Genomic DNA, 14,771 nt, shown 5'->3' on the forward strand with positions numbered 1-14,771 from the left:
ATTAAACGTATACAAATGACAGTCCCTTTGCAAATATATGCCTAGACATGGGCCTAGGTATTTTGCAGAGTTGACCTCTCTGACTTGATACTATTATTAATAATTGAATGAATTCTGGGTTATGGAACCGCCTTCTAAAATAGTTTATGCAACATGTTGGGTTATCGACGCACCGATGATTGTTTGATTTTAAAGCCAAAATAAATGATACATGAATGATTCTATAACATATGTAATCTTTCTGATAATTAATATTTATGTAAGTGCTATATAATATGCGCAACATATAGCGTAATGTGTACAGCACCTTAAGTTTTATAGAGCCAAATGCTGGCTGAAATGATGATTTGTTATTTCCTTCATTCTTCTCAGGGATATCTGAAAATTAATCTGTTTCTTTGGTTCAAAAACAAAAAAATGCTTTCTAATTTATTGATATATTTATTTAAAATCATTTACTAATAATGTTTGAAATATTTTTATTGCTGTTTATTCTTATTTTTCTCTAATTTTTCTAATATCGTAATACACCGTTTCTAATAATGAATGTCTTAAGTGCAATTGTTTTTTTTTTTTTTGATATTTCTATTCAGTTTGTTGATTATTATTATTATTTTTTGTATATGGTTGTTTAGTTGTTTAGGGTACATCAAATTGTTCGTTGAATGAGGTAAAAAGGTTTAGCGTAGCTTTGTAGTTATTATTATTATTTAGAATACGGATCGTCATCTCTTCAAGTTATAAATCAAAAAAGAAGCAGTAGGAGCAGTGGTAACGGATCATCGGATCTAGGTATAGTTAGTCAGGGTCATGGATTGTATGTTAGCTTCTTAAAACGAACGGGCGTGAAAAAGTTGTCTCATTATTTGATACCCAACTCCTTGAGTTCGGTTTCTTCATCAACAGAGTCCTCTTCGTCAGAGCCATGTACCGAAGGGGCAGGAGTTGTGTGTCCTGGACAGTAATAATAGATTATAAAACGATCTATTCCTAAAGTAGCAACAAGTACTTACTTGAAGACGAAGGGCTTGGAGGTTCACTAAAAGGTCTTGAGAAGTTCAAGTTGCTTCGGGAACTGTACAGCGAGCTTTCATCCACATAGTCAGGATAAACGGCTTGTAAAGCTTTACGCGTGATTGTCTGTAGTACTGCACGGAAAATAAAGAATACAGTTACAGTGCCGGTCGTAAAACAAACTGGATGCGTTTATACTCACAATGCCAAGTGTCCTCCAATCAAGCAAATCACTCAAACGTTCTGTTCGGTTTCGTTGTATAATTCTTTGTCTTCTATTAAGTCTGGAAAAGTCCATCATATAGCTGGCCAATTGCTGAATGCTATTCTCTAAACCAATATATCTGCGGTCAACAATGTAAATACCATAAGATTTCGGATCACTTATGTGTTCTTCCATGAAGCATCCAAAGCCGGAAAGATTTGTTGTAATGCTTGGTATACCCATCACAGTGCATTCAGCTGGAGTATAGCCCCAAGTTCGTAGTATGAGGGGAAAACACCTAAATGGCAGCCACGAACGACTCTTCATAATCGATTCCAAACAGGGGATTTGTCGAAGTTAAAAACTCTGGATGGAATACCATTTTTACACGGTCGTGAACAGTATTGAAAAGTTGGCAGCGTCTAATGGCTCCCAACACAGGATCATTCCAATCGTCAACCTAACAAAAAGCAATATGCGCCAAATTTAATGAGAACAATGTTAGTTATTCAGCTTCCAATGGACTTACAATGTTGTGGGTCGTTACTGGAGGCATTGAATCTCTCTGCAAGGCATACATACACCGCTTAATTTTCACGAGGTCATCCTTTGTAAGCAACTCGTCTGGACCTGGAATGTGTCCCTTGAGGCATGAATCAAACAAGCGTTGCCGATGCCTTGCTGGACCCATTGATTGTGTCACGCAATTGTTTAACAACGGCATGGCCTCGCAAGGAATCGACATTAAAATTGTTCGTCTTGGTTGGAAAGATTAGGACGCACAACGGATTGTATCGGGCTTCTCCTGTTTCAACATTGCATTCAACGAGCCAATGACTCAATGAGATGTCGGCACCTTTATTGCCGAACTCATAACGACCGGCTATGAAGAAGTACAATGTCTTGTCCAAATCGAAATCCATGTGCTAAAATAATGATATATAATTGGGATGTACTTCATGGAGTTCCGTTGCTCACTTACCCATAAAAGTGGCCTCTTACGAATTCGTTGATCTTTTCCTTAGCCATGGCATGCAGGTTTTGGAATTCATGAATAGCTGAGACTTTTTGACATTGAGACCATTCGGCGTTATAATGTCCGGTTTGCGTTTCAGCAAATGTTCTGCCTCGTAGCCCGTGATCTCAGAGACGGTTGTGAAGACATGTGACAAGTGGTGGCAGCACGTTCTAAACAGTATCTGTGGTATATCTGTCGCTTGCCGGCTTCCTCATCCACGGCAAATTTGTCCAAGTTATTGTAAAAATCGGTATTACCGGCACACAAATAACGTCCCAGCAAGGTAGCATGCGTCGTAAATACTGTAGCATCTCAACATGCCGAGTTCTTAGCGCAATCAGACCAACCCCTGCTTGCCATTCATGGAAGTGTGCCACGATGCGAGGCACTTGCAAATCATTTGCCTGTGAATATTCGGAGGCACATCTTCGGAACTGGAAAAAATAAGAATCCCAATTACTAGTAACATGCCAGTTTATTGCCAGGATATGATGTTGTCACACCTCTTCCAAATACTCAGCGATCATGAAACCCAATATTATGGCATCATTGCTTTCAACATCGAGGTGGGGAACTCCTACAATAATTTTAGATGTCAGACAACATACTTTTAAATTGTGCCACATTATGTTCATTACCTATATGACACTTGTCCCACAATTCAGACTTGAACTGATCTAATTTCCATGCACCAGAAACCGATGTCGAATAGAATGAGTTGAGGATTACCATCGACAAGCCAACGCCCGGTATGTATTTTGTATCCACGCGAGCGCAAACTGTTTACTGCATCCAGCAGTGGATTACCCCGTGGAAATTCAATTTCTTCCATTTCCGTTCGGGCGCAGTGTTCCTTGTAAGGACCCATCAGACACAACTGTTCACCCATTTCCTCGGTCGAAACATAGGCCTTTGAGCGTATAACAGTGTAAATGCCTCCAACTTTGTTAGCCACCTCCCATGCGATCTCAATGTCCAACGATTCTCTCGGGAAGCAATATCTCCTCTATCAAAGTAGTCCTTGAGATCCCCACCGGACTCAACGCGCGAGTACGACGATTCATCTGAAAGAAAAAAACAAACACACACACGATTAAGTCATACCGCCAGTCCTGGGTATGAAGTTTTAAATACAACACCCTCAAGCCATAGGCATCGTGATCTGAATCTTCCAGGCGGAAAGATAATTGTCGACGGAACATCTTGCCACCGGCGTTAATATAGTGACTAACCCTTTAGTAGTTTAAACATCCAATCAAGCCTTGTGCTTTGCTCTGAAATGTTAAAACTGATAAAGAGATCGCCATCTCTGCCACCTCGTTTCTAAACACAATTTTTCCAACAAAACATTAACAAGTCCGTGGAAATCTTATCAAATACGAAGCACATTATGCTTAGCATATGTATGAGTGCCGGTGTGCAATTTGGCCAAAGATTGCATTCTACGCGATAAGAGGCAAATTGGGATGATAGCAAATACTTTGTTTCTGTTATATAAAGGCACAGAACTGGGCGAGGTGAGGCGAAGCAATGGAAAGGCACAAGCCAATAATTTGGTACCGATCATTCTGCTGGTACAAATGCCAAGAGAAATGAGCTAACTATCGCCAAGATGAGTGCAAAAGAGATCTATTGTTATATGGTGACGTTTGTTTTTCTCTCACCATTTTGACAATTCTAATTGTAAACACCTTGAACTATCACTTCCTTGTCGACAGAACACACACATACACAGAATCGAACAAAAATAGGGAATCGCTTCAAGATTCAAGCATATATGTAAACACCAGTAATTACCATTGACTGTATCCATATCTGTAAGGCAAACATGCCAAATATACGTCATAAAATTAAAAATGCATTTTAAGGTCGACACAATCCTGTTAAAATTATTTCTATCTTTACTATTTCTACAGCATGCGATACATGACCAAGACATTTGTAGTACTAGTTTTAAGTAGTGCTCTAAAAGGTACCTGTTGGCAAAGCGTCTTCCGCTCAGCAAACGAAAACAAACCAAACGAATCAATCGTTTTGTACTCCAAACAAAACCGCAAACATTTCAATGCCAGAAATACACAAGCAATACGATTGCCTTTGAGTTGCCGAACTGTATCGCTTGCGAACGAATCGCTAGGAAACGTTTGCTGTGCGAAATGATGACTGCTATATATTAACAAAAAGGAGTGAATGTTGGATGGTGTTATGTTAAGCCTGACTTCGGAAGCCAAGTATCTCGGTGCTGTCCTAGACCAGAAATTAAACTGGAATTAATTGCACTTAACTCCTGCAAAAAAATCATAGGAAAGAGCTGGGGACTAAGTCTCATATAATCAAATGATTATATGAATCAGTCGTCTGGCCAATCCTAGCATATGGAGGGCTAGTTTGGCGGCACTCTTTAGGGAAAACTACCTTTAGCAAAAGCATTGATAAAGTCCAAAGAGTTGCATCGCTACTAATTACAGGCGCGTTTAGGAGCGCACCCCAATCCGAACTTGATGCCCTACTCAACTTAAAACCCTTAGTCTATTTGTAGAGGAACAAGCTGCTAGTTGTGCCCTGTGACTCAATGAAATGGGACAGTGGCTGTGTCAGTCCTTTGGACATTGAAGGCTCTAAATTCTTTAACAATCAAATCTATGGCAGTTCTGGATTGCAGGAATGCTCTGGAAAAGGTTAAGTCGTTTGTTAAACTCTGTTGGGTCCCTGGACATTGTAACATAAGGGCCATGACTTCCAAGTGTGGGGAAGTCATGTTACAGTGTCCTGTAGTTAGGACCGCCAAAAGCTTCAAGTCCGACTGGATGGATATAACAGATGCTACTGGGTAAGCAAATTCTGCCGACTTGTCCTCCCTCTTCGAAACCAAGCCAGCGGTCATTCTTCAGTTAACCAGAAGACTAAAATGTCTAAGGACGACACGCTGATTATACCGTGGATACAAACCTACTACTTTCTCTACTCCTATCTTCAAATGCATGCTTCTTCTTCTTCACTATACGTTTCCTTCCCTATTATTAATTTATTCTTCTTCTTCTCTAAATTAGGATGAACACAATGGACCAATAGGTCACCGAGTGGAGTGGTTGTTTTCACAACCACGCATCCTTTAACCTAACCTAAATAATAGTTTGTACATTATTTGTAATGAGTAAATAATATACCGGGAAACGTTGCAAGCGTTTGCAATGAGTATTGGACTGTTGCATTTTCAATGATGCGTTTTTACTCACCTAAACAAACAGTATAAAATAAAAAAAAAAAAATAATCCCGTTATCTTAATGTCGGTTTTGTTTCGTACCGTACTTCGAGAAAATACAGAACGAAACCATTGCAAACATTTGATATAGTTTATTTTCGTACGCTGCTTCCGCTTCGCTTTGTTCAATTATGAATCTAATTGGTTATTAATGATACAATTGCACATTTTGCTGTGGAAATTATTGTTTTAATTCTAATGTTGTTATTTGGTATAATGTGATAGAATAATTCGATACAACTATAACATGATATTATCTAATTTTTTATACTTAGGCTTTCGACTAATTTCAAGTTGAATCTAAACATAAAAACAACGATAATGCTTCTCGTAGACTAGTTTGTTGGGAGTAAGCTATAGTTAGACGACTTTCATGACTCCCTCTATATCTTGTCACTCTTTATTTGGGGCAGGGTTTATAAGTGGCGATCAATTATGTAGGTGTTTAATACTCCAAAATTAGTAGAAATTGTTTTGGTGCTATTTAGAAACATGCAGTTCGCGGTCATTTGTATTAAATAAACAGAGTTGACTGCTGACCTTTTTATTTTCATCAAATTTGATTCCCCGACTAATAAAATAGCGTGGTTTCTAATACTGAAACAGCCATTCTACTTTGAGGCGACAACATTCCACCAGAAAGCAGATCAGTATATTGTCAATGTATGCAAAAACATATCCATTTGCCCATAATCATACTTATATTCATTTATTCACATTCTTGATCTTTTTAATCTATCTATAAATATGCACAATTAAAATGCGATTTATGGAAATGATATGGAAGGGGTTTAATGAAGTGACTTTTTGAGTTTCAGCATTCTGCTACATGCAAAATTCTAAGGATCATACACAAAAATCAGCATACGACCACGTTCTTACCCATCCATTAAGTCCAACAAGATGATGAATGGTTAAAAGTTCATACGTTAATCACAGCGTTTTTACATGAAATATGATTTGTATGCGTACGGGGTAGATTCGCTAGAATTCAAGATTAATAGCATATCTAACCAAACAAAACTTGTTGCACTTTCGTTTTTATAGGGTGCGTTAAGAAGTGCTGTTTCGCGCCGATAGGACATTCTAGTCATACTCCGAATCTAAGCTACAGAATATAGAAGTAAACTGCGAGTACTAAAGTTTCTTGAAAGCAATGGAAGTGTCAGAACTGTTAATTGCTCTTCGTAGCCTAAAAATGCTCCTGTGTTACAAATTATTGAATGAATGATGATGAATGAAAAATGTACGTACCGGCAACTACGCAAAGGGATTTAGATACAAAATTATATATGAACAACAATGACAGAAAGTTAATGATAAAAACGAATAGTGTTGAGTACAAATTGCCGTGTGTATTCATGCCTCATTTTTTGTTCTATGAAAATGTGAAATGAAAACATTTATAAAGGAAAGAAATGTCAAATGAAAATTTTTTTAAATTTTATAAAAATCCAGCCACTGTACTTGTATTAATTTAAAAAAATAAAAACAAAATATTTTTAAATTCAATGGTTATAAGAAGCATTTATTGCAGAGTGCAGAATAGAAGAAATCGACCAGTTTTGACATGAAAATAAAGAGCGAAACATTTTCGATTTTTCGCTATTTTAAGTTCTTTTAAAAAGTGAGAGAATATATCGAAACAAAAAAAAATAATAAAAAATTGTAGCGCGGCTTCAAACAGCCAGAGACGAAAAGAATATAGTAATAACATTATCGACAGAACGCTAGAAGCTGAAGTAGCATACTATTTCAGCTTATTGGTCAATAAGAATCTCAAAAATTCTAAAAAGCTCACCAAGAACACTTCGTAAACATAAACTATATAATGGTTGACATTCCCTACGGCGTAATTCAGGGTCTGATTTTGCTATCAACAACGTTGCGATGGCATCGAAAATAAGCTGCCGTCGTGATGCGGCTGTCATCAAAAGCTCTAATGTGCTGCAGTAAATTTCAAATCACATAACATTGACGGTGCTGTGAAATCCGTACACCATCTGTACAATCTTCAAAACAAATGAAACAGGAAAAATAACACTGTTAACTCACAATAAATAAAAACGTTGAAAAACGAATTACCAAAATGTTTCAAGTAACAAATATGTAGGTATTTGGTGTAGGGCATAGCGTCACAATTATATTGGAATTTGGGAAAGAAATAAAATAATCCAATATAGGAACCAACTCGAGAGGGCAAAATTAATCGATTTATATTGTTTACAGCTTACAAAAGAACGACATTTTTCCTTCGAAGTCGATACCGAACAAAAACCATTTTGACACAATATGAAGCGATGAGTGGAATTTTGACAGTCGATAACTAATTTTCAATATACAAATTACAATTTTTTCAGTCCCAAAAACAACAATTTAAATTGGAGACACAATCACTATTTCCTAATGTACAAGATTTCAAATCGATATTCATGAGCGTTTCAAATAAAACATTTGCAGGCGTGAGAGGTAGAAACATATTTAATTAATGAAGCCATATTTAATTAATTAAGCTGTTTCAATTTTTATTTGTGAGAATGCAACGGTTTCCAAAAAAACAAAAAGAGTTTGGGAGAATTCTACGCACTAGCCCAAATTGAACAAATCATTTAAACAGGTCATTTTTGGTGGTCGGTTCACAAACTTCAAATTTATAAGGAAAGTGGGCGAGATCAGCTGTTCGGCTACCGAACACGTACTTAGGTTTCTTCAAATGGTGTCAAGCCTGGGGGTATTAAAGAAGTTGTGTGATTTTGACAATGGAGCTCATTTTAATAATTTTTCAATTTCAATTTTCGAATATTAATAGTATTGGCTAAAGCATATATAATGTCGATCGGACAATAAGTCCCAATTTATATTTGGCAAGTTTTAATTGTTTGTAGGAGAGAAGGTCAAGGTGAATGGAAACGGAAATGATTGCTCGTACTGTACTGTAATTTAAAATGACGTACAAAGTAATGATGAAAATAATTTCTGAGGAAAGATCTTTCTATGTATTTTAAATCAAAATAATGTTTTTGTCAGTAAATTAGTATGCGGGTGGGCTTACTAAGTGACATTGGTGAAGACTGTGTAGAAATAAAAGAAATTTGCATAGTTTGCGTTTTTATAAAAATATTTGAAAGCTCTCGTCCATTTCTGAAAAATTGTTATTACCATCGGCGATACAACACCTTTACCATTAATGACGTCGTGTTTTTTCTTGGTTGTAATCAAAATGCTTATTACCACGAATTTATGGATAAAATTTACCCAAAATTTGTGATGAAATGAATCTTTCGACATGATGACATGACAAAAATCTTGAACTTCATTCAGTTTTCGCGTTTTTGTTTATTTATTCAAAATATGTGCAACAAGATGTACTGTTTATTTAATAACTTGTTGCATTTGTTGATAGTAATTCTGACATTACAATTCAGGTAGGCCTCATTATTGGCAACTCTTTCCAACTTAGCCTACCTAGTCTTCATTGTACACATGGTGGAATCAAGAAGGTAAAGTCATGCAAACATATGTTTACATTTTTTCCAAATTATTGCTTTGACAACATCTCATTGTCAAATTTTATATTTATAAATCCAATGTAAATACACAAATCAGATGCTCTGTTCTAGAACGAGCAAGAATTCACTAGTTTGCAATTTTATACCCTCCACCATACTATGGAGGGTATATTATCTTTGACATTCCGTTTGTAACTCTTTGAAATACTCATGTCAGACCCAACAAAGTATATATATATTCTTGATCAGCGTAACATTCTAAGACGATTTAGCCATGTCCGTCTGTCTGTTGTAATCACGCTATCTTTCGAACTAAATTGAGATAGAAGGCTCCCGATATTCGGTATTTTGATGATTTTAGCGACATTATTCACCGGAATTGTTTCAAATTCGGCATCCTAAGACAGAAAATTATCTGTGCAGGTCAACGTCTTCGTATAGTCCCCATATAACGGTACCCCCCGATATTCGGTATTTTGATGATTTTAGCGACATTATTTATCGGAATCGTTTCAAATTTTGTATTTGAAGTTAGTAATAGATACTAGATCCTACGTCAAAAAATGAGCTATGTAGGTCCACGTCTTCGTATAACCCCTATATACCGTACCCTCTGATATTCTGTATTTTGATGATTTTAGCGACATTATTTACCGGTATTGTTTCTGTTGGGGCAACCCACATTAACAATATGGCATCTCATGTTGCAACATCCTATACGGCAACGCCCATATAATAGGACGCCGTGCTACCGCCATTTTAGCTTGCTCAGTCTTGTTTTGTCTGTCACTCGAGTCTGACTCACTACATTGTAACTTCTTCATTCTTTTTAAATTAGTAGCTGTGAACGCTCATCATCCAATAAATCTTTACACCTTTAGTATTAACAAACATTGGCTTTTATTTCAAACTATAAAAGTACAACAAAAGTGGCGACGAGGATAGTGGAAATTGATCAATAATTGCACACACAACAATCCGCAAAAATGTCTCAAGACATAATTCTACAATTGTTAACAGAGCAACAAAAAGCAATGTCGCAACAAACGCAACTGCTAAAGCATATGGCTGATCTTCTTCAAGCACAAGGAGCACCATATTCACCACACTCACCACAAACATCAAATTCATCCAAAGCAGCACTAATGGAATCACTAGCACAGTCAATGACAGCATTCGTATACGAGCCAGAGAGCGGTCTGATATTTCAAGCGTGGTACAACAGGTTTGTGCATGTTTTCGAAAAAGAAGCAAGCTCACTCGAAGAACATGACAAAGTGGCCTTGTTATGGAGAAAAATGTCGAACCAAGTACATGAAAGATTTGCCAACTACGTATTACCAGCAAAACCTGAAGACATGACTCTAAAGGATACAGTAGAGAAACTCAAGAAACTCTTTGGTAAAACAGAAACACAAGTCTCACAAAGATACAAATGCCTTCAGCTAGCAAAAGGCGACAGCGAAGATTTCAGAGAATACGCAAGCAGAGTAAACCTACAATGCGAACTATTCAAAATGAAAGAACTGAAAATCGACCAATTCAAATGTCTCATTTTCGTCTTAGGACTCAAGTCAGCAAAGGACAACGACATAAGACTTCGCTTACTAAAGGTACTGGATGATGAAAACACTACAATGAACCTAGATCAACTAGTAGACGAAACACAACGAATTCTAGATCTCAAATCGGACAACATTCTCATTGAACATCAATCAAAAATCGTCTGTTCACTCAACAAGCACGCAAAAGACTTTAAGAAGCACAAAACACCCAATTCACCCTGTTGGTATTGCGGAGACCTTCACTACGTCAAATTTTGTCCTTTCCAGAAACATAAATGCACAACATGCAATCAAGTGGGTCATAAAATAACTTTTGCAACATCGCTAAAACTGGTAAGAATTTCAAATCATCGTCTGAAAACAACCAGAACGAATTCAAGAAATACAGCAATTCAAGGAAATCATTCAAAACGAAGGCAGTTTTCAAAACACACAACATTAATTTCCGCGACTTAAGGAAACACACAACTGTCCTAATTAACAACAATCCTGTAAAACTTCAAATTGATACTGCATCAGACATATCAATTGTATCTATCAACACATGGAAAGCTATAGGTAAGCCTGAAGCCTACGAAACTTTTGACAACGCTAGCGACGCAAACGCAAACTCAATCAAGCTCCTAGCAGAATTTCAATGTGACGTCACAATCGACAAAACATCAAAAACATTAAAATGTTATATAACAGATATAGAAAAACTCAATATCATGGGAATCGATTGGATTCAAGCATTCAATCTATGGCAGAAACCAATAACCTCATGGTGTCATCAAATAAACTTCGTTGATGAAATAGCAGAATTGAAAACGAATTATCAATCAGTTTTTGATAACAGTACCCCAGGTCTGTGCAAAACAAAAGTCAACAATCACGAAAAACCAGCAGATGACTTTATAGTGGCTTCAATATCATTCGAAGAAGACATACGTAACGAGATAAATGAAACTATGTCAGTTCTCCCAGTATCATTTAAAATGATCGTCGATGCAACAACAAAAGACACGGATTTACAAATGGTCCTCAAATACATTCAAACAGAATGGCCAGAAAGCAAGAAAATATTAACCCATCAATTATTCAATTTTTCAACCGCAAGGAAAATCTTTCAACCTTCGATGGTTGTATTCTCTTCAATAATCGTATAGTAATTCCTAAATCATATCAGAGACAAATCTTACAACAACTTCACAGAGGACACTTATCAGCAGAACGCAGCAAAGCCATCGCCAGAAGTTATGTTTATTGGCCAAACATCGACAAACAAATTGAAGACTTTGTTCGGAAATGCAAAAATTGTCAACATGCGGCAAAAAGTCCAGTAAAAACAAATCTTTGCCCATGGCCATTAACTTCACACCCTCTTGAAAGGATACATATAGACTATGCTGGTCCAGAAAAAGGTAAATATTATCTTCTTATCATCGACTCGTATTCAAAATACCCTGTTATATACGAGACAACAACGACAACCACATATGCAACATTAAAAATGTTAAACGAATATTGTGCACTCTTCGGAAATCCTGAACAATTGGTCTCGGACAACGGAACACAGTTCTGTTCAGAACAATTTGAGAAGTGGTGCAGCAAAAAAGGCATTAAACACACAAGGACTGTTCGTTTTCATCCAAGTTCAAATGGACAAGCCGAGCGTTTCGTTGATACACTTAAACGTGCATTAAAAAAACTAGAAGGGGAAGAAACGCCTACGGAATCTCTCCAAACCTTCCTAGAAGTCTACAGATCCACACCAAATCCAAATGAACCAGAAGGTAAGTCTCCAGCAGAATCCTTCATCGGAAGAAAAATGAGAACGGTCTTCGACGTTCTAAGGAAGCAACAATCGCCTGAGTATAACGTCAATCACAAACTGGAACAGCAGTACAATACCAAACACGGTACCAAAAACAGAGAGTTTAGCAACGGAGAATTGGTCTATGCCAGAAACTTCAAAGGAAACAAAAGTTACTGGACAACAGGCGAAATAGTCGAGCGTAAAGGGAAAGTCATTTACAACACTCTAATCGACGTTGGGGACAGGAAAATTCTAGTACGAGCTCATACTGATCAACTTCGACATAGAGAATCGGTAGAGTCAAGCAGTCAAGAACGACAAAAACTACCATTGGACGTACTACTTGAAGAATTCGAAATCGCTTTGCCTAACCATCAAGAACATTTTGCAACTCCAACAGGTTCACCAAACTGGACACCTCAAAGAATAACAAGTCGCAGACAACCAGTCGAACCTATTTCAAGATCACCTTCTCATCTTAAGGAGGGAGATGTTGGGGCAACCCACATTAACAATATGGCATCTCATGTTGCAACATCCTATACGGCAACGCCCATATAATAGGACGCCGTGCTACCGCCATTTTAGCTTGCTCAGTCTTGTTTTGTCTGTCACTCGAGTCTGACTCACTACATTGTAACTTCTTCATTCTTTTTAAATTAGTAGCTGTGAACGCTCATCATCCAATAAATCTTTACACCTTTAGTATTAACAAACATTGGCTTTTATTTCAAACTATAAAAGTACAACAGTTTCAAATTTCGCATGTGAAGTTCGTAATGGATACTGCAGCCCATGCCAGAAAATTGTCTGTGCAGATCCACGTCTTCGTATAGCCCCCATATAACGGTACCCCCTATATTCGGTATTTTGATGATTTTAGCTACATTATAAACAGATTTTTTTTTTCAAGTTTCGCATTTAAATATTGTAATAACCTATGACAAAAGTTGCCTATGCAGGTCTGCGTCATCGTAAAGGCATTCAGTATTTTTAAGATTTTAACAGAATTTTTAACGGATTTTATTATTATTACTTTTTTTTTATACCCTCCACCAAAAAATATGGAGGGTATATTAAGTTCATCATTCCGTTTGTAACTCATCGAAATAATCATTTTAGACCCAACAAAGTATATATATTCTTGATCAGCGTAAAATTCTAAGACGTCCGTCCGTCCGTCCTTCTGTCCGTCTGTTGTAATCACGCTACAGTCTAAACGAATTAAGATAGGAAGCTAAAATTTTGCACAGATCTCTCTTTTGTCAGCAGGCAGGTCAAGTTCGTATAGCCCCCATATAACGGTACCCCCGTTATTCGGCATTTTGATGATTTTACCCACATTTTCCAATCGTATTGTCTGAAAATCCACACACGGAGTTCTTTGTGAGCACTTTACCCCTGAAACGGAATTGTCTATATAGGTCCACAATATCCCCCATATAACGGTACTCCCCTATATTCGGTATTTTGATGATTTTACCCACATTTTTCAACGGAATTGTCTGATAATCCACACAAGGAGTTCTTTGTGAGTACTTTACTCCCTGAAAGAGAGTTGTCTGTATAGATCCACGATATCGTATATCCCCCATATAACGGTACCCTCTGATATTCGGTATTTAATGATTTCAGCCACATTTTTCAACGGAATTGTCTGAAATTCCACACAAGGGGTTCTTTGTGAGCACTTTACCCCTGACATAAAGTTCTCTATATAGGTTAACGATATCGTATAGCCCCCATATAACGGTACCCCCGTTATTCGGTATTTTGATGATTTTAGCCCCCATATAACGGTACCCCCGATATTCGGGATTTTTATGATTTTAGCCACATTTCCCAATGGAATTATCTGAAAATCCACACAAGGAGTTCCTTGTTTTGACATTTTTTTATTTTATTTTTTGAATATTTTCTAATTCGTTCCAAATGGTGGAGGGTATTCAAAGTTCGGCCCGGCCGAACTTACTGCTTTTCTACCTGTTTTTTTTGGAAATTGCCAAATTTGTACCAAATGGTGGAGGGTATTAAAAGTTCGGCCCGGCCTAACTTACAGCTTTTTTACTTGTTTCGATATCGTAAAGGGAAAATCTTCCTTTTATAATTTGACATTAATATGCCTAGACATGATGTCAAGCTGCTTGTGTACCGTCAACTTAAGTTTACATTTACATATAAATGGGTTAACCCACTGGATTTTGATTAAAATTGTCATATCCGTCCTTAAATAGGTCATGCTACTAAAGTTCTTGGCCATGCATGTTGAAAACATGTTAATATTTGATTTTTTTTTGTCGAACCAATTGAATATTTTACAAAAGTTTTCGAACTTTGGTTCATTTGAAGGCGATTATGAGTATTTGGGTATATTTGTGCGCAACGCAAATTTTTTGATA

The 14,771-nt window shown here is 37.0% G+C and overlaps 1 pseudogene; it reads right to left on the reverse strand.

The window, feature by feature from the left end:
* Nucleotides 1-454: 454 nt before the first annotated feature.
* LOC131803178 (glycogen [starch] synthase-like) lies at nucleotides 455-3,284 on the reverse strand (annotated as a pseudogene).
* Between the last annotated feature and the right edge of the window lie 11,487 nt (nucleotides 3,285-14,771).

Source organism: Musca domestica, unplaced genomic scaffold, assembly GCF_030504385.1.
Source record: "Musca domestica strain aabys unplaced genomic scaffold, Musca_domestica.polishedcontigs.V.1.1 270, whole genome shotgun sequence".
Classification (NCBI taxonomy): Eukaryota; Metazoa; Arthropoda; class Insecta; order Diptera; family Muscidae; genus Musca; species Musca domestica.